General features: G+C 34.9%; 1 protein-coding gene across 3 annotated transcripts in view; it reads left to right on the plus strand.

Annotated features, from left to right (window-relative positions):
• SEMA3E (semaphorin 3E) overlaps window positions 1–20330 on the plus strand; it is a 391299-nt gene that overhangs the window by 47548 nt on the left and 323421 nt on the right. For 2 of the 3 annotated variants that reach the window (XM_054692488.1, XM_054692490.1), the window contains exon 2: window positions 16393–16463. The exons of the other annotated variant lie outside the window; for it this stretch is intronic. The gene's annotated coding sequence lies outside the window, so the exon portion shown is untranslated. The remainder of the gene's footprint in view (window positions 1–16392; window positions 16464–20330) is intronic. 3 annotated transcript variants of the gene reach the window in all.

Here is a 20330-nt window from a genome sequence, read left to right on the forward strand (position 1 = left end):
ATCTAGTTCATATAATTAGCTCTCAGGCAAGTCTCTCAAGAAATGGCATGTAAGCTCTTTCTAAAAAGAACAAAGTAAATAAATGTAAAAGTCCCCCAAATCTGTAGCTATGTCTCTCCAACTTAAATTTTTAAATTTTAAATTTAATTCAAATTGAGTTATAAAGGTCAAAAGTCCCATTTTGCAATTAAAAAATCATATCCACCAGGACATTCAAGATCCCTTTATTTTACTGCTAAAAAGGCAAATATGCATAACATTTGTAATAACAAAAAATGTCTTTCAACCAAATTGACAATCCAATGGCATTCCAGAAAATAATAGAAAAGAAAAAAATCAAGATATCAGACATACTGTCTTTCTATTGTGGTTAAAAATCAATGAACATCTTTCTATGATAAGTTGTTACTTCAAGAAAATGGATGTATTATAACAAAAATTTCCTTCATATAGATTAATAGAAATTTAGAAAACTTATAAGAGGATAACATGTATGTACCAACTACTTGAAATCTTTAAAATCATGTAACAAGTGTGAGGTTCTGTTCTCATCTTATTAATAACACTATCTTTCTGAGTAGGATCAAATGTCACAACATAGAGATTATAATGTATAAAATTATTAACAAAATAATCACTTCATGTAAAACAAATGATAGAACAAAATATAAGGGGAGGTTAGTTCTTTTTTATCTAGAATATAAATTTTTGCAATTTTGCTAAGTGTTTCCTTTTTTAGTGGGAAGAATCTCAGTGAAGTTGATGAAACAGAACTGGTTATACCAGTGTGGTCCCAAAGGCGGATGGCCTAGAGGACTCCATGGGATTAGGAACCTTTTTAGTCCTCACATGGCTTACAAATAAAAGAAAACTTACACATTTTAAACTAAGGGGTATAGTTAAGAATGAATAAAATGATAACTTTTGTTTTATTGGCTTGTATTAATAAAGGTTTTTCCCTGAATGTTTTCCAATTCTTTGGAACTGAAAGAAAATTGATTTTTTAGGAGATTATATCCATATACACATGGTCATGACTACTAAAAGTATTTCCATTAATGAGTTAACATAATCACACATTATAAAATAATAAAGAATGCAAACCTTGAAGAAAAATAAAATAGATTCTATAGTATCACTAGCTCTTTCCATCTCTGAGTACAAAGCCTGTCAGCTTATAAAAAGTATAGATAAGGCCTCCCCGGTGGCGCAGCAGTTGAGCGCTGGGTTGCGAGGCTGCCTGCAGCCTCTGCGGCGCCGGTTCGATCCCCAGATGCTCCCCGGCCACCGGAGGAGGGTCCCGCATGGCACACAGACCTCTCCTGCCGCCCGCTGCTCCCCTCAGCAGTGCACTTCGGTCCTTCTGCCTGCTCTGCTCCCTGCTCTGGTGAATTCTCTCACCCTCCTGCGCTTCTGACTGTACCCAGTGCTTGTATGAATGAATGAATGAATGAATGAATGAATGAATCTTAAAAATAAAGAGTATAGATAAGCACTCATACAAAATCTATCAAACCACAAAATAAGGGATAAAGCAGACTAAACAGGACTTCAATAGGCAAGGCCAAGTACTCAGCAATAGAGCAGACTTCAAAATGAAAATCTGAATACCCTTTACATTTGGTATTTTATTATATATTCAACTATTCAATAATATATTTAATATATATTCAACTATTCAATTATAACATATATAATATGTATATATGCTCACAAAGATAAAACATCTGATGATGGGAAAGTATAAAAATTTCAAATGATGCTCTATTTCACTATTTTCTCATAATGACACAAAATACAGCCTTTAATATATGCTTTTATTCTATAGCAGTTCTGTTAGTATTTTTTAAAATGCTCTATATTTTTAAACAACATATGCTTCATAATGTTGGTTAAGGTAACAGTAATTTCCACATTTGCCATGAATTTTATTTTGAAGCCACTAGATGGCTAACAAGCATAGAGATAAAGATTTGCGTGTGCATGTGTTTGTGTCCTCTTACATATCAGACACATGTATTTTTCAAGCTATCTGTTAAGGCAAATTTCTATGAAAAAGTAGCAAATAGAAGGGTAATATACAGACATTCTCATCCAAATTTTGAATATATGTGCCTTAATATGAGGGGGTGGGAGAAGATAGGCTGTTGTTTTCCTTTTCCAATGAGATCCTTTTATGAAACTGATCATTTCCAAAAGTACTTGAGCTGAAAATGAAAAATGTCTCATCAACGAGCAGAACAAAAAGGAAGTAAATTAAGGATTCTTAATCTCAACAATTATCTTAATTTTAATGTAATTTTGTTTAAATTACATATATCTTCCTAAAATCCTATTTCTATAGCTTTGAAAAGGTCATATTAATTTTACCAATGCCACTTGTAAAGATAATTTTCTCACTTCAAATCAAAGTGTTTTAATATAAACCTTGAAAGTTCAGTATAAAACTTAATAGTATCACTACCTATAGCAATTTCCTATTTTACATAGACATTTCAACCCAAAATATAATGATAATAATAATAACATGCCCATAAATTTTTCCAAAATTTTAACACCAGATTTTTTGAGACACAGATTTGGAGATTTGAAAAGTTAGATGGTTGGTGCATGTGCCACATCTTATATTTTTTCAAGATTCTGGGGCTACTATTAAAAAACTCATAAGGGCCTCCCCTGGTGGCGCAGCGGTTGAGCTCTGGGCTGCGAGGCTGCTCGCAGCCTCTGCAGCGCCGGTTCATTCCCCAGCCGCCAGCGAGGGTCCCACACACACACACACACACACAATAAAAAAAAAAAAAACCCTCATAAAAATGCCTTTAATGAAAACTGTATTTAACTAAATATGTAGCTTTAAATCGATTCAGATTAGATACTGTTGTCAAATATATTACAGAAAGTCCATTATTTTAAAATTATTTTGGATTTCAGAATTGCAAGCCTGCCAGTAATATTTAGCATTTTTACACACTATTTGTCTAACCCCTACTTAATCCTCACAACAGTCATGAGTGCTATGATTATTCACCCAACTTTTTAGACAAGGAAATTGAGATTCAAAGATTATATCCAATTTGTTGATTCAAAGTCACATTTGACTGATTTCAACCATGTGATCTTTCTGGTAAGCTTGCTGAGTCAAAAGTAAAGGGATAATGTGGATGTAAGACACTTATGTACCTTTTCAAACTGAAGGGAGAAAAAATCTCTAAGCCTCTCCCCACATTTAGACGTTATTAGGAAAAGGAAAGGTGCTATATTTGCATAAAATTTTGTAACTTGATATGAAACACATCGTTTCTTGACCTTAGTCAACTTTGTGTTCAATCACTGAGAAAGTTGACATACCTGTTTTTCTTTGAGGCATTTATGCTCCTGTTTTCCAGGGTGTCCATTTTGTTCTTGGAAAATGCAAGATTCAGTTAAATGGAAGCCTCTTAATAAAACCCTAGATATCTCAGTGATACAATATATATAAGGAAGTTTCTAACAAATTTGAAGCTAGTCTCAGATTAGCTTAAAAATTGACTTATTAATCATATACCAAGTACTTTCACTAAACCTCAGCTTTTCAAATGAAAAGTGGGGATAATAGTAGCTATTCAAAAGGTCCTTTTGAAGACAGGAGATAACAAATAGTTGGCACTCAACAAATGGTACTCATAATAAGTTCATCTTATAAATGAGGAAGGAATGTTCATTTCAATCACTTTCCCAAGAATTCTATCCTGAATCTCATGGCATCCAAATTAATTGAGCAAAATAAAGAAAACAAAGTAGGAGAGAGAAAGTAGTTCCTTAAGGATATATTTTTTCACCTTCTTTCTTTTTTTTTTCAAAGATTTATTTAAAGCCAGAAGGAAAAAGAAAAATATTGGATAGTTTCACTTATAGCAGGAATATAGGGGAACCAAGTAAGACATCACTGCAAAAAAAATAACAGCACAAAACACAACAAAGCAAAAATGGACAATGTATATAAGAGACATATCGTAGGGGAGGAGGAGGAAGAGGGATCAGAGGGAGGGAGGGAGGAGCACAGGGGCCTGAGGTGATGGTGCACGGGTGCTTTGGTGAAGGAAACTCTATGGGGACTACACCTGAGGGGGTGGGGGGAAGCAAATATTGTTTAAAAGTGAACAATGATGTAAAAAAAATTAAAAAATAATATAAAAATGATATCTGATTGAAAAAAATATTTATGCATACAACAACTGGGGTATAGCCAGAGGTATGTGGGGTGAGAGGATTCACCAGAGACAGAGTGGGGAACAGAACAGGCAGATTGACTGAAATACATTGCTGGGGGCAGCGGGTGAGTCAGGAGAGGTCTGCTGCACCATATGGGTAGCTGCCTGGCTGGGCATCGAACTCGTTCTGCAGTGGCTGCAGATAGCATCATAGGTTGCCTCCTAACCCCTTGCACCACAAGGGAGGCCCTTCAACTTATTTCTTAAAAAACAAAACAAAACAAAACAAAAAAAACGGAAGGAACTTTGTATAATATATCTAGATGCCTGTCAAAAGGTTAAAGTGAGCTGCCTGTCCTCTTAATCAGTGGTCATTTCAGGGCTCACCTGTCTCTGAAGGATCAGTTTTCAAGTTCAGTGTTGGTTGTGGGCACACCTGGTTCCTGATGTGTACTGGAGTAAGAGTTTCCTTTCCTCTCTCTGTTGTTTGAGGCCTGCCCTTGTTCTTTGCCAAATGGTCGTATCAATAGGGCAGTTCATAATAAATAATGACTTCCCTCCCAAAACGGAAATCATTTCCTAAGCCCCATTTCAGGGCTACTGCACATCATGTATGGATTTATTTAGTATTTAAGATCTTATGACACTCTCCTGGTGGAAATGTGAATGTTGAAATCTCTTTATAGTATTTTGCAATATCCAAATAAAAAACCTACATGTGCACAGTAGGGTTTGTATATGGATGTTAAGAGTTAACTGCAGGGGAAAAAATAATGATTCCCCTCAGAGTGAGTGATACAAGGGAAAGTAAGTAAAAAGGAGCAAGAAAGGTAAAGTCAAAGATAGACACTACAGTCTTTTATAACATAAACTTTAAAGTGACAAATCATCACTTTCGCTATAATCTACAACTCATTGGAGCAACCCTGTACAATGTAAAGTGGGACTATATAAGGTATGAGTTCCAGGAGGTAGGGATAATCTTTGGGGGCTCTCTTGGACACTGGAGGAGGGGTCTTATGGGAAGAGAGAGAAGGAGAAAGCACAGTGGACATTGGTAGAGGACTGGATGTTTCCATAGTGGGAGAGTGATGGTGAGTAGGCCCGAGGGGACCCATCTTATACTCTTAAAACACTGGCGAGGATGTGGAACAATGAAACTTCAACAACAATAAACTTAAAAAATATTGACACTCTACTAAAAAAGATTCCTTTCATATTTGGGAATTGACAATATACTAAAATGCGTTTATGATACCTGCCATTTATTGGTACTCCATAAATTTTATTTTTTTAGCAGTAAATAATACTAACAATAAATTCACCTATTTAGACTTTCTAGTTGTATGAGAATCTTTATTTTGCTACTTGAAATGAAAATAATTGCAAAAATTTTGAGTTATTGGAATTATTTTCATAGCAGGCTATATGTACATCAAAATTAAATGTATTATTATTCCAATTCTTGCATTGTCAGTGTCATTTTCCAGCATATAGTTTAAAGGATTTTTTGAGCCATGTCCACCTTGTCAGAGCATTTTACATAGGGATAGATATCATATCATCTATATTATGATAGCATAACTGGGCACACAGCAGTTGCAGTATGTTCAGGATTTTCCTTTCACATAATTTGCAAGGCAAGGATCAAATAAATGAAGGACTTAGTGAGAGCTAAAATGTGCTACACATTATTTAATCTTCACTTTTCTTATTTTTCTATCAAAATATGCAAATAGAATTTTTAATTTTTTTGTTTACTAGTAGGTCATCTTGCACACCTCTCTACACATGACTTTGAAGACTGCTGATGCATTGATCTCAAAATTCAAATCCATATGCATTTGACTTGTCCATGGCAATAATTTTTTTCATCTTCAGCTCAGAAGCAGCAGTGGGATTTTTGTCGCGTCTCATTTGAAATAATTTGATTTTTCTTATCTTTCATCTCACAATAGCCTTTCAAAACTATATGAACCAACCAAATAACAAAGGTAACACCACAACAGAACTCTGTGATTATGTCTGTTCAACTATGAAGCCACTTGGAATAGCCAAGACAGGCAGGAGGGACAGAAGTAGGAGAGACAAAGTTACAGTTGAGGCAGAGAGAAATAACTTAGCTTAAGACAGGTGTGAGAGGAGGCCTGGAGCCAGCACTGTAAATCAATGGCTGTCAACCTTGGCTGCTGATGCCAACTCTCATGCTACAGTGTACACCAAAGAAATCAAAGTGTTTGAGTCTGGGGAGCAGGTGTCAGTTGGTACCACCTTTCCTGGGCGATATCAGTGGACAACCAGATTCAGAAGCAGTTCTGGAAAATACAAAGAAATGTGCTTGACCCCAGTGAGTGTTTTCTATCTTGGGTAGAGCTTGGTGACTGGCATTAATAAGCAGAATGCTCAGAGTCACACAAATGACAAAGCAATAGGTCCTTTTTATTTTTTTTAAAGGATCCCACTCAGTAGATAGATGTAAAAAGAAGGGGGAAGGGAGTGAATTAGGCAGGGTTCAAAGGTCCAGACAGGCTAGTTGATGACCTGGACCCCAGTTTCAAAGTGCAGTATAAAGTGAAAACCAGAATAAGGCAGAAAGTTGTTCATGGTGCCTGACGACAGGCGAGAAAAGCTGCAACTCACTTACCAAATGGTGGTTTAGGACTTAACTCCAGTCATAGCCAATTCATAATTCAGGGCATCTGGGAAATTTTAAGCCCCCACTCGCTGGAGAGTGGGACAGCCTCCCTTGTCTTTGTGAGAATTAGAATTGTACACAGTTAAACTGATTGCTTCATCAATCAGGAGCCCACAGTTGGGTCTTTTTGAAAATGTATGTTTTAGCCAAAATGTACATTGTTAAACTGCTCAACAACAAAAATCACAGCAATATAAGCCAATGAATTTCATATATAAAACTGCTTTTTTCTTCAAAATACCAAGTATGTAAGTATTCATTGGTAATGGGAGATCTTTGCTCTTCTACCACAATTTCTATGATGAGTGTTACAGAAATTGTTGAGAATAGATCATCTAATATAATAGGAATACCACATCCAAGTTTTGGGAGTGTGTAGTTTCTAGAAAGGTAGAACTGAAGACAAACTACATGAGATATGCCAGCCATACCCTGGAGATCTAAACCTGGCTTCAATTTAATTAAACACTCTTTTGTTTTGGTTTTTAATAACGCGTTGTTCAGTGACTCAATTTGTTTCTTTCAGGAAGGGAACATAATTAAAATTTTTAAATTAGGCTGAAGGTAGAAAAAGGGCTCATCTATTGATGATAAATAATCTCAAATTATACTCAGATTTATTTTTCTACTGCTTCTTTTGTTTTCTTTCTAATTAAATGATAGAAGAAATTCAAATTTACTGAGTAAATTCATGTATCAGGCTTCTTACATTATACTTACTTAACAGGGAAAACATTACGATGAGTTAGGCCTTTTTATGGTTGCATTACAAATCAAGAAGAGAGGTTCTGAGTTATTAGGAAGCCCATCCAAGGTTACATGGTAAATGTAGGAAGTCAGGTTGGTCTAAATCCAGATTCCTAGTTTTTAATCCAATTACACTTCTACTTTTCTGGTTGTTTGATGATTTGTTGATGACTGTCAGAATAGATTTTGCACAAATCCAACTTAGTGTCTGATTATTCATCTTTGAGAAAATGACTTTAAAGTATATAACTTTAGAATATTGCATAAAATGTTGCAGCAGAATTAAATATCTTTAAAATATCAATAGTCATTCATCATAATTGTATCCCTATAGAAAAATGTAGAATCTGAGTAATTAGCTGAATTTTTTTAAGTCCAAAGATTTTCATAGCAGAGATATTCATAACTCAAAAGCCTGGCAATTTTCCACACTAAAGATTTATATGCAAAGGTGGACTAATCTTTATTCTTCAAGGGAATAAAAATGATTAATCAACCAAATGATCTTTCCTCTAGTAAAACATCTGGTATAGTATAAATATAATAAACATTACAAGAAGCTTGGCTGCCATGAGCCTTGATAAATCACTCCAAGATACAGGGAGAGTTCCTTCCCTACTCTATATACAAAATTAAACAAAAATTCCTCTGACCATATATTTCTGGGTTAACATTATTATATATACTGCTCATGGATATTGTCCCCATGTGAAAGATATTCCTCAACAAACTATAGGTTCTACAAGACTGTGGTACATATAATTATCTTGTTAAAATTTAGATCCTGTAGGAAACATAGAATCATTACTTAGTAAAGACAATAATGACAGTCAAGTAATAGAATAAAGCTTCCAATAACTTTATAGTTGAAAAGCTTTTATAAGGTCAAAATTGGTAACTGGATGAAATAATTGGGATAACTTCAAGATACATATAGACCAACATTTATTAACAATTTATTTACATGAGTTTTATAACTACTATCTGCATGACATGCTTAAATGTATCTTCACTTATAATAAACAAATCATATTTTAAATGCTGAGTAATTGAAAAACTAATTTAAAAAATTTGTGATGGATTAATTGTAACAACTTAAAAACCTAAATGTAATTTTCTTAAATGTAGAAATTTTAACTATAAAGTACTTTTACTTTATGAAATCACTGTTTACACACCATCATCAAATTTAAAAATTTTTAATACAAGTAACAAAATCCAAAACATAAATGCATTTTACATGTTAAAATAAGTGTTCATGACTTAATTACACAGATTTTGCCACCGTTTTAACATGTCTTTTTTTTTAGTTTAATTTTGATCACTGAATAAGTAGAGCAGAAAGGAAAATTATCCTGTTTCTTTTCAAATTGTTCTTTAGATCTCTTTTGAATTCATATAACTATGTACATATTGTGTACCTAAATGAACTTCACATGAGAAAAAGGCCTAGAGTCACTTTTTGTAAATTCAAGTGCTTTCTTCAACCACTTGAAAGTCCATAGTCAATAAGCATAATATAACCAGAAGTCTAAGATATATTTTCTGATTATGAAATCATCACATCAAATGAAATTACCCAGTTTTTGCTGTATTATTCAACTAAAAGTAGAGTGTAGGTATTCACTATGTATTTTATTTTTTTTAAAGAGGAAACTTGACTTTATTTTTTTTAATTTTTAATTTTTTATTTTTTAAAGATTTACTTATTTATTTATACACTGGGTACAGTCAGAAGCGCGGGAGAGTGAGAGAATTCACCAGAGCCAGAGCGTGGAGCAGAGCAGGCAGAAGGACCCAAGTACACTGCTGAGGGGAGCAGCGGGTGGCAGGAGAGGTCTGCGCGCCATGTGGGACCCTCCTCCTGGGTGGCCGGGGAGCAGCTGGGGATCGAACCGGTGCTACAGCGGCTGCGGGCAGCTTTGCAACCCAGTGCTCAACTACTGTGCCACCGGGGAGGCCCACACTACTTATTTTAATCTTATAAGGTCTATTGTTACTAGTGAGAGTTTTGAAAGTGAGTAAAATAATTTTACAATCAGCATCTAGGAAAAAAAATCCAAAGACTTGTTTATCTAAAAGTGACACAAAGAACTAGAAAAAAACAAGTATAGAAAAAGACAGAATTAAGTAAACATTATTTGCAGGAATAATAAGTTACATTTTGTTAGGTGAAGGAGGGTAGGAGAAAAAGAAATTCTTAAAGAAATTATTCTTTTATCATAAAAGCAAATTCAAACTGATCAGTAATTTTTTAAAAATGCTTATGCATACAAAAGCTGAGATGTGGGGGGATGAGAGGATTCACCAGAGACAGAATGAGAAGCAGAACAGGCAGATCCATTGAAATACACTGCTGAGGGGAGCAGCGAGGAGACAGGAGAGGTCTGCTGAGCCATGTGGGTCAGCTCCCAGGCTGGAGGTTGAATTCCTGCCGCAGTGGCTTCAAATAATATCATAGTGCTGAGACTTAATGCCTTGCACCACCGGGGAGGCCCAGGATAAGTAAATGTTTTTTTAATTGTAATAATCCATAAGAGCAAACACATTTCTATATTCTCAATTACATGACAACAGCCAAGACTATTATATGCTTACTTATGTCAGGAATTTTAGTAAAGCACCTTTCATTAACTCATCACCTCTCAACGACTGAAGGTAGAGGCTTTTGTTATCTGTATTTTACAAATGAGGAAACTGAGATTTAGAGGAAATAGGAGTCTTTCCCAAATTATTCATATCAGTCAATAAAGTGACAGAGCCAGCATGGAAACACTTTTCTTACTCCAGAGCCCACATCCTTAATTCTAGGCTAGACTGCACTTGGAACACAATCAGTCAAATTATTTTCTGATTCAGTTAAAAATTACACTCTAAAAATGTCTATTTCTTAGGATACAGAAATAGAGTACTGCTGATAAAAAGAGATTAACACAAGAGTATTGAGAGAGAAACAACACTGCTCTATGAAGATAACCCACCCAAAATAAAGGCAGTGGAAAAACATAGATGGCCCTGTATGGGATTATGCTAAGTGAAATAAGTCAGAAGGAGATAGACAAATGTGGGGTGAATGCAATCATATGTGGAAGATAAAGAAACAAAACAAAAGAATGGGCAAAGCTGAATCAAAATAAATCCTAGAAATCTGATGTCGGATTTGAGGCTGCTAAGGGGGTGTGTGGTAGGATCCCTGTCTTCTCCCTGCTGACAGTCTATTTCATGGGCTGAATATGTCACCTTAGAATTCATATGTTGAAACTTTATTGCTCAATGTGGTGCTATTAGGAAGTGAGGTCACTGTGAGATAATTAGGATTTGATGAGGGCAGGAAGATAAATCTCTCCTAATGAGAATCATGTCTTAGAGCTTGCTGGCTTGTCTCTGTTCTTTCTGTCCCATGAGGATATAGTGAGAATTAGGCAGAGAAGAAATTTCACAACCAAACCCTACCATGCTGACTGGTACTGATGTTAGACTTCCCAGGTCTTAGAACTATGAGAAACACATATTTGTTGTTTAGACTACTTAGTCTATGGTGCTTTGTTTTTTTTTTTGGCAGCTCAAATTGATGAGATACTCTATATTTTTTTATGTTCCTGGCAAACCCCAATGTTGGCTGTGAAAAATATCCCCTTTAAACACTTGGTGCTAAGTCAGCAGATCTCCAGTTTAAGAGCTGTATTTAAAGTCTATATTGCTCCTTGCATTATACACAATTTTTTAGAGCCTCTGCCTTTTTTGTCGAATATTTACACAATCGAGTTAGCAGAGAAGATAGGGTAGGTTTATGAGAAAAGTAGACACTGAGAAAGTACGCAATTTACTCCTTCTGTCATATTTTCTCTAGGCCCTCATTACCTATATTAGAGCTCTTCAGAGAAAATTTAGAAAGTTTAGCAATATATACAACAGTTCTGAGAGAAGATAAAAGTAAGTTTTTTAAATTCAAATTGGAGTTGTTTCTCTTATTTAATTCATGTCCGAAACATTCTGTTACTTTTATATTATTCAATGACACAAATCAATATAGAGTTCAAGAAAGGTTAATATAAAATGTAACAATGAAATTACATAATCAGTGTTTAGTCTTACATAGTTTTTACCTCATGATTCTGCATTATATTTTTTTTTTTTTTTTTTTTTTTAGAGGCATGTTTTTATTTATTTGTTTGTTTGTTTGTTCGTTCGTTTTGTTTATACATGCACTGGGTACAGTCAGAAGCGCGGGAGGGTGAGAGAATTCACCAGAGCCAGAGTGGGGAGCAGAGCAGGCAGAAAGACCGAAGTACACTGCTGAGGGGAGCAGCGGGCGGCAGGAGAGGTCTGCGCGCCATGTGGGACCCTCCTTCGGTGGCCGAGGAGCAGCCGGGGATCGAACCAGCGCTTCCGAGGTCGCCAGCAGCTTTGCAACCCAGCGCTCAACCGCTGCGCCACCGGGGAGGCCCAGATTCTGCATTATATTTTAAAAAGGGAAATAAACTTCATGAAATATCCCTTGGAAACTTTAAAAAAATTGAAATATAAATTTTGATTTGGAATTTTTTCCTTTTTTATTATGAAAATTTATAAGCACATATATAATTTAAAAATGTTACAGTAAACTGCTATGAATGCTTTATGTGCATGTCATTGACTTAAGTTTTCAACACTTGTCTACATTTTTTTTTTTGGTAAAATTTATATATAATTAAGTGTACTTTGTACCATTTACCATTCTATGCTTTGACAAATACATACAACTATGTAAACATCCTTTATTATGGCAGCTATTATTCAGAAAATATCAATTAGAAAGTTTTTTCCTATGCCTTTCCCATTCAGTCTTCACTCCTACACTGTAGTAGAAAACAAGTGTTTTGATTTTTTCCCATATCATAAATTAATTTTGTGTGTGATATAACTCCTATAATTATATCATTTGTGCCCTTTTGTGTAAATTTTTTTTCAGTAAGTATGTTTTGAGAAATACTTCACTAAGAATCTGTGTGTGTATTTTCTGTTAGGTTCTTTGGCATTTTGGCAAGAATAATTTTAAAATTCACAGCATAAACATTATAAAAACACCAATTATTTAGTTACCTAATATTTTTTGAGCACCAACCTATTACATAAATCTAGTGTTTTTACTTTATAAACTTATTCAGTAGCTATATATTTGGGAGTTATAGGTTTTTTTGAGATACATCACAAAGTCAGAAATACCAATTTGATTTAAGGAAATTAAACACAAATGAATATCAAAGACAAAATCTTTTAGTGAACCTAAGTTAAAGAATCATATTTGACTACCTGTGTTATAAAATATAATAATTATTTTATTTCACAAGGTATGCACAATAAATAACCAATGGTAATGTGACAAAATATAAATAAACACAAACACATTGTTTTATGTGCAATAAAGACATTTCTTCTTCATAAGGCTTAAAGACTTTTTTAGTAATCTTCTAAACTATGCAGTACCAAAAAATTACTTTTTATTAAAAGTTCATGAAAAGAAAAAAGATACAAAACTGCCACTATTTAGACTTTTTACATCTTGAATAACTAGTTTTTCTTCTATACCATAAATATCTGACTCAAGCACAATTTAAACAGAACCAAAAATATATCCAGGAAAGATCATATTTTAAATGACTAAGAAATTACCCAATTTATATGGTAGTCAATCTGTTATAAAGTGTTAACATTTGCTGTGATAAGAGCATTTCACAGCCTCATCAGGTTGGGAGAGATCTACACAATATTTTTTTAACACCACATCAAAATGAGAGATACAGTTCTATTTTAAAGATACAGCAGTTTCAAGTTTTTAAAAATAATTTGTATTTGAGACAATTACTTTTAGGTTTTATATAAAATGGTAAAGACAAAAATGTTTCAATGTGGGATTTAAATAAATCAAAATATACAGGATTACAATCACAGAGCTGACAAAATTATCAATATGGCAGTATAATGTAGCAGATTGCATATATCTGTCACTTCTTGCTAAGCATTACTAATAATTTCAGTCATAAAGAATAAGTACATGACAAAACAAATACAAAATAGCTCTCTGAAAGAAAATACAAGTGTTTAAAATGTAAATAGTGTTCACATATCAAAACATTAACTACATCAAAATAACACACAAATAATGTTGGCTTAAACTTTCTTTTTTTCCATACCTAGCCTTGACCAAAGCAATTTCTATGGCCACATCTATAATCTATATCATACTGCTTATTCATGTATTATTTTATTTATAACTAAGTAGTTAGCATCTACTCGATGTAAGCCATCACACCAGATACTTGAAATGCAGTGGTCAACATAATAGTTTGCTTTTATCAGTTTATTTGATCAAATAAACTCATATATGAGTAAATCAAACATCATGTTACAAGGTTATCAGGAACATCAGGTGGGGTCTCGGTGGGAAGGTCATACATTTTAAACATGTGGTCAGGGGCGTCTTCATTGAGACAATGACACTGGGACAGTAACAAAGAAGTTGAGAGAACAAACCAAGATGTTATCTAGAAGAGATTCTAAGCAAAAGGACGTCAATACAAAGACTTTAAGGCCAGGAGGCTAGTGTAGTTGGAGCAGCCTGGGCAAGGGATAGGAATGTGAAAAATATAGTAGTGAAGGGATGGGAATCAGAACATACACTGTAGTGTTGGAGCTCCTACTAAGGACTTTGATTTTTGACTCTGAGTGAAACTGGGATAGTTTGCATAGAGTGACTATAATAGTAAGGGAAGAATTTGATAATGATTATATAAGAGAAAGACAGGAGTCAGAGGTGACAAAAGGTTTTTTTTGTGTGTTTTTTTCTTTTAATCTTAGCATTGAAGAATGGATCTCTAGGATGAATGAGTCTACATCCTAGTTTTCTCCATCTCGATTTGTACCTATAATCCAACATAGTACACCTTTTATTTTGAAAGTACCTAGTTTGAATGATTGTGATTTTCTGATGGTCACTGAAATAACGGATACTTGCCTTTGAGGGAAAATCAGTAGTTTGGTTTTAGAACTGTTTAGTTTGGTTTTACTATAGGAAATGTAGTTAGAAGTTTGAATAGGCTGTTAGGTGTGAGTTTTGTTTTAGATCTATTAGCACATGGATGTCATTTAAAGTTATGAGATTATATTAGAGTATCAAAAAGCTTACATACAGAAAGAAAATGAAGAGGACAAATGACTGACTCCAGGGATATGCACATTAAATAAAGAATGAGAGAATCAGTAAAGGAATGACTAACAGAAAGAGAATAAGGGCCTCCCCTGGTGGCACAGGTGGATGAGCGCAGAGCTGTGGAGCTGTCTGCAGCCTCTGCAGTGCCGTTTCAATCCCAGCCGGCTGGCGAGGGTCCCACATGACGAGGCAGACTTCTCCTGTCTCGCCCATTGCTCCCCTCAGCAGTGTATTTCGTGAGTCTGCCTGTTCTGTTCCCCACTCTGTCTCTGGTGAATCCTCTCACCCTCCCACAAATCTGGCCTGTACCCCGGTTCTTGTATAAATAAAAAATAAATAAATAAATAAATCTTTAAAAAAAAAAAGAGAATAAGCTGTCACTGAGGTGGGAATAAAACCATGAAAATGTTGCTGTCCTGGAAGCAGTATAAAGAAATTGTAATTTAAAAAGGCACTAGTTCCAAGTTTCTGTTGCTTGGAATCAGGGAATTCAGGCAAGACTTACCTGGGTGTTTATTTTGCTTTGCATAGCATTGACTGTGGTCTTCAATGATACTCAGCAGGTGGACTGTCCCATACAGTTTCACAGACGTGTCTGTCTTCTTATCAGGGTGTGTTGAAGGTTAAGTTCAATTGGGATGGTTTACCAGAGCACCAATAAATAGTCTCTCCAACATGGCAATCTCACGCCAACCCTACTTATTACATGTTGCATAAGGCTCCAAGGAGAAATGTCTTCCCCAATACAAGAGGTAGAAGCTACCAGTGCCTAAAGGTGTGGGTCCCAAACTGGCTCAGTGTGACTCCACCACTTGAGGGGAAGGGATATAGACCTCCATGCTCACTGAGAACAATGCCAAAGAATCTACATTCATTTTTTTTCCCACAATCATTTTTAATCTTCTGTGGAGAGAATAAATATCAGTGTGGCTGGCAGTCAAATAGTAGGAGATTGAAAATTGATAACTGGATTGAATAACATGAAAATCATTGACTTCCCTTATAAGAGAAACTTCAATGAAATTAAAATGATGAAAGCTTGATTAGAGTAGGTTCAAAACAAAATAAGAGAGCAAGACCCTAAGTACTGATTTCAATATTTTTTTCAGAATTTTTCAATCTAAATCACTCAGTATCTTTCTTTTTTTTTTTTTTTAATAGAGGCATGTTATTTATTTATTTATTTATTTGTTTGTTTGTTTGTTTTGTTTATACATGCACTGGGTACAGTCAGAAGCGCGGGAGGGTGAGAGAACTCACCAGAGCCAGAGCGGGGAGCAGAGCAGGCAGAAGGACCGAAGTACACTGCTGAGGGGAGCAGCGGGCGGCAGGAGAGGTCTGCACGCCATGTGGGACCCTCCTCCAGTGGCCGGAGAGCAGCCGGGGATTGAACCGGCGCCACAGAGGCCGCGGGCAGCTTCGCAACCCAGCGCTCAACCGCTGCGCCACCGGGGAGGCCCCTACTCAGTATCTTTCTAATGCAAAATTCAGTCTTTCAGAATAGTAAATAGTGATTTTGAAATAGAAACAAAACTCTCCTAAAGTACTAATTGTTTTCTCATTGCTTTTAGTTAAGCTACACCATTAAAGTGGCAGTGCTGAGACATCCTACAATAATGGTCATAAATTTCATTTTCATAAGGTAAGCATAGACCATTTTTTCACATACTCATCAGCATGTAGCCAAATCAAACATTAGGAAATAAAAATAAAGAACACAAACCATCTTTTCCTAGTCCAGCTAAATCATAATATTCAAAATCTTGTTATATTACCATTTGCATTAATTTTTTAATTTAAAAATACAGTTTTGCTACTGAATTTAGTTTTGAAATGAGTTCAAATATAATATTTAAATATAAAAAAAAACTGGGAACTGGGGAGAAAAAATAGGATAATGAATAAGCCATTCCATTTATACAAATGTGTGAAGAGAAATTTGAGAGTTGAATACGCTATTTGGGAGTAAAATATCTAGATGTTTTAAATCTAAGATTCCCTTTGAATATTTCAATCTATTTAAACAATATTCAATGTAAACGAAAATACAGCTTAATTTTGCTCAAATTTTGTATAGTAAATTTTTAGTACTATATGTGAATATTTTGTCAATCCCCAATGATAACATTTCAAAACTAAGAGATTTGGATTGAAAAGACAGTGTTTTCTTGTTTAGGTTATTATAAGTATTAAAATGTATAAAGTAACTTTGGTATATGATATAATCCAAATAATACATGATAAGTAAAAAAGGTATTTCTAAGGATCAAAGAAATACATTACAGAAATTTTAGTAGCAAATTAATTTAGATGATGGAAAATAGAAAGGTCACTTTTAATTGTAGGTACACATTTTCCCTTATTAGTATTTTCTGGAGCTCTTTGTTTTGTTAATTTTGCTTAAATAATTTATGTCTTTAGACCTTCACAACATGTATTGTTTACATTATGTCTTCAATGAATCAAGTTGGGACATTCAATCATTTTCTTTTAACTAATCCTTGAATTGACAGTGTTGGAACTATGGTTCAATAATGAAATACCACGATACAATTTTATTTACAAGAAATTTACGGATCTTTTAAGGATGAGATTTTTATATTCTATTTCTTTCCTGAAAGGTTTCAAATCAAATAGTTCTTTTTCAAGTTTTCAATTCTGTTCCTCCTGTTGGAACAGCTGGTGCAGATGAGGGGCAAAACTCTGCTCCCTGACGCCTGTGCTGGGATCTGCACACTGTGTCTGATGTTCTGAGCTGGGTTCCAGGTGGGTGGGGAGGTTGTTGGGAAGGGGCAGAGCTGAGTAGCCATTTTGTGGGGAGAGGCTTTAATAGCGAGCAAGGGACTTAGACTTATTTTTTCATTGGTGTCGCCAGGGAAGGCAGTCCATCAGAGGTGGTCCTTCACCACTGCCCCCTGATGGAGGACACCCCTGACCTCAGCAGCAGCAACCCTCTGCCACACCCTACAGTCTGCTGTCTCCCTCTCTTTTTAGCCTGTTGGTTAAAATAATTTTTTCTTCTTTGCTGTACCAAAAGACCTTTTGTTTGCATGTGCGGTAGTAGGTGGCCAGATGTAGGACTAGTGAGAGAAGTTCTGACCTGGTAAAACTTTTTTGACCCTTTGCCTTGTAAAACTTCCTGCATTTATTCCTTCTTATGGACATAACCTTTAAAGTCTGTCCTTTGAAGCCACCAAGATGAAAACAAAGAATCTACTTTGCAGGAATAAATTAATAAACAAATAAAAATATTCCTTTATTAATACCTTTGCAACCTCTCAACCATTTAAATATTATGTAATTTTCCTAATAGCATTTGTTGACCAGGCGACATGATACTCAGCATGAACTCTGAACTGGACTCTGTCCTCAGTCAAAACCACTATATACTGTTTTGTGCTTCACCTCAGAGGTCAATCCATTTTGTTCTCTCTGTCAAATAAGATTAATTTTATTTTGCAACAGTTTAATTGTGCCCTCAACATTTAGCTTTAGATGGAAAGGCTGCTTTAGTCTATAATAGATAAAAATCTGTATTTTAGAAATTTACTTATGAATACATCTAAATCCAGAAGAAATAGAAAGTATTTGTTGTTTTTTGGCTTCCTGTTCAGTAACTTTACAGTCCCTGTAGATATTTTCTTTTGTATAGCTCCCTCTCTCATCTTCATATATTTATTTCCATTTAGCTCTCAGCCTTCCCAACAAGATCTAGATCTCAGTTATTTGCTTCCACCCAGTTTTCTGTCCATGCAGAGAGAAGGATTACTTATCATTTTAGGTAGAAAACAAAATATTTGATATTGTCCTATTCTGGCTAGATCAGAACTAGTAGTTTTGTTGCTTAATTGAAATATTTATGTTAAGCAGGGAATTTTAGAGAAATTCATATAAAATATATCCTTCTTGTTTTAATATAAAGCATAAACATATGTGTTTATTCACCAATTTTGTGATGTAGAGCCAGTTCTCTTCTTTGAGTATGGCCCATTAAATAAAGTTTTTCATGGTATTTTAATATAAAGCATACCCATAATCATCTATGATTTTCACTTCAAAATTTGTTAAAGAGAATAAGAACTTAAAGATACTTACAAAGTTGAGTGAAAGTAATTCTAGCTTTAAAGACTTTTTCTCCCAATCTAATATTTGTTTCAACCATACTAAATTTGACAGCAATTTTTTGACTGGTTTGCCCTTATCAAGATTTCCCACAACATTCCATTATTGGAATCCACATCTTAAGTTGTTTGCATCCATATTTCATTGGTTGGCATAGTATTAACTGGATTCTATAATTACATTGATGAGTAAAATTGGCATAAACAGGCCTGTGGAATAAACAGCGCATTCTGCATAATAGTGCAGCTCTGCCACAGTGAAGACAGATGTTCAGGTATTTAAACAGTGTTGTGCCTTGGACTATTCAACATATTATAAAACTAATAAATATATAAAGCTGGAGACTATGTCAGTCAGTCTTATGAATTGGTTAAGGGGAGATAAATTAGTGGAATTTTATTTTTTATTTAAGTAATATTGGGTCATACTTTCTCAGATGCATGTTTTTTCCTCCCACCACCAAGGCATCCATAATCTTCTACCATAGACAGTTGTGTCTCCCTCCCCACTGTCTTTCCCCCATCCCCCTCTTGTGACCTCAGTTCCATATTCAATTTCTATGTTTGTTATTGTTTTGGTTTTATCTGACTCTTTGACTCTTTTTTTTCTGTATATTCCACATGTAAGTGAACTCAGCCAGTATTTATCTTTTTCCTTCTAATTTCATTTGTCCCCTCTAGTTCCATCCATATTGTTGCAAAAGGCAAGAATATACATACCACATTTTTCTAGTCCACACCTGTTACTTGGACACTTAGGATTTTCCATAACTTGGCTCTTGTAAATAGTGCTGCAGTGAACATAGAAGTACAAATAGAAGTAAGGGTTGTAGAGAAAAGGGGCAAATGAAAAGACCCTATCTGTAATGCTTGAATTATTTTTATGCCTTGAATTAGTGTTTTTACATTAGATACCTACGAGTGGAATTGCTGGATCAAGTGGTAGATCTATTTTTAATATTTTGAAAAATCACATTGTTTTCCATAGGGGCTGGACCAGTATACATTCCCACCAACAGTATAAGGGGTTCATTTTACTCCATACCCTCAACAGCACTTGTATCTGAACTTTATGCTATGGACCATTCTCATAGGTGTGAGATCAAATTTCATTGTGGTTTTAATTTGCATTCCTCTGATGGTGATGATGAACAATTTTTTTTTTCTCAGGTGCCTGTTGGCCTCATCTTCTTTGGAGACATATCTGTTTAAGTCTCTTGCCTATTTTTGATTGGGTTGTGTTTGCTGAGTTGTACGATTCTTTGTAGATCTTGAAAATCAGCTCTTAATAGATGTATGATGTGCAAATGTTTTCTCCCATTCAGTTGGCTGTCTTTTCATTTCACGGATAGTTTCTTGGACTTCATTGAACTAAAAATCTTCTACAC

The sequence above is a fragment of the Talpa occidentalis genome, unplaced genomic scaffold (genome assembly GCF_014898055.3).
Source record: "Talpa occidentalis isolate TD23 unplaced genomic scaffold, MPIMG_talOcc4v2.1, whole genome shotgun sequence".
Taxonomy (NCBI): domain Eukaryota; kingdom Metazoa; phylum Chordata; class Mammalia; order Eulipotyphla; family Talpidae; genus Talpa; species Talpa occidentalis.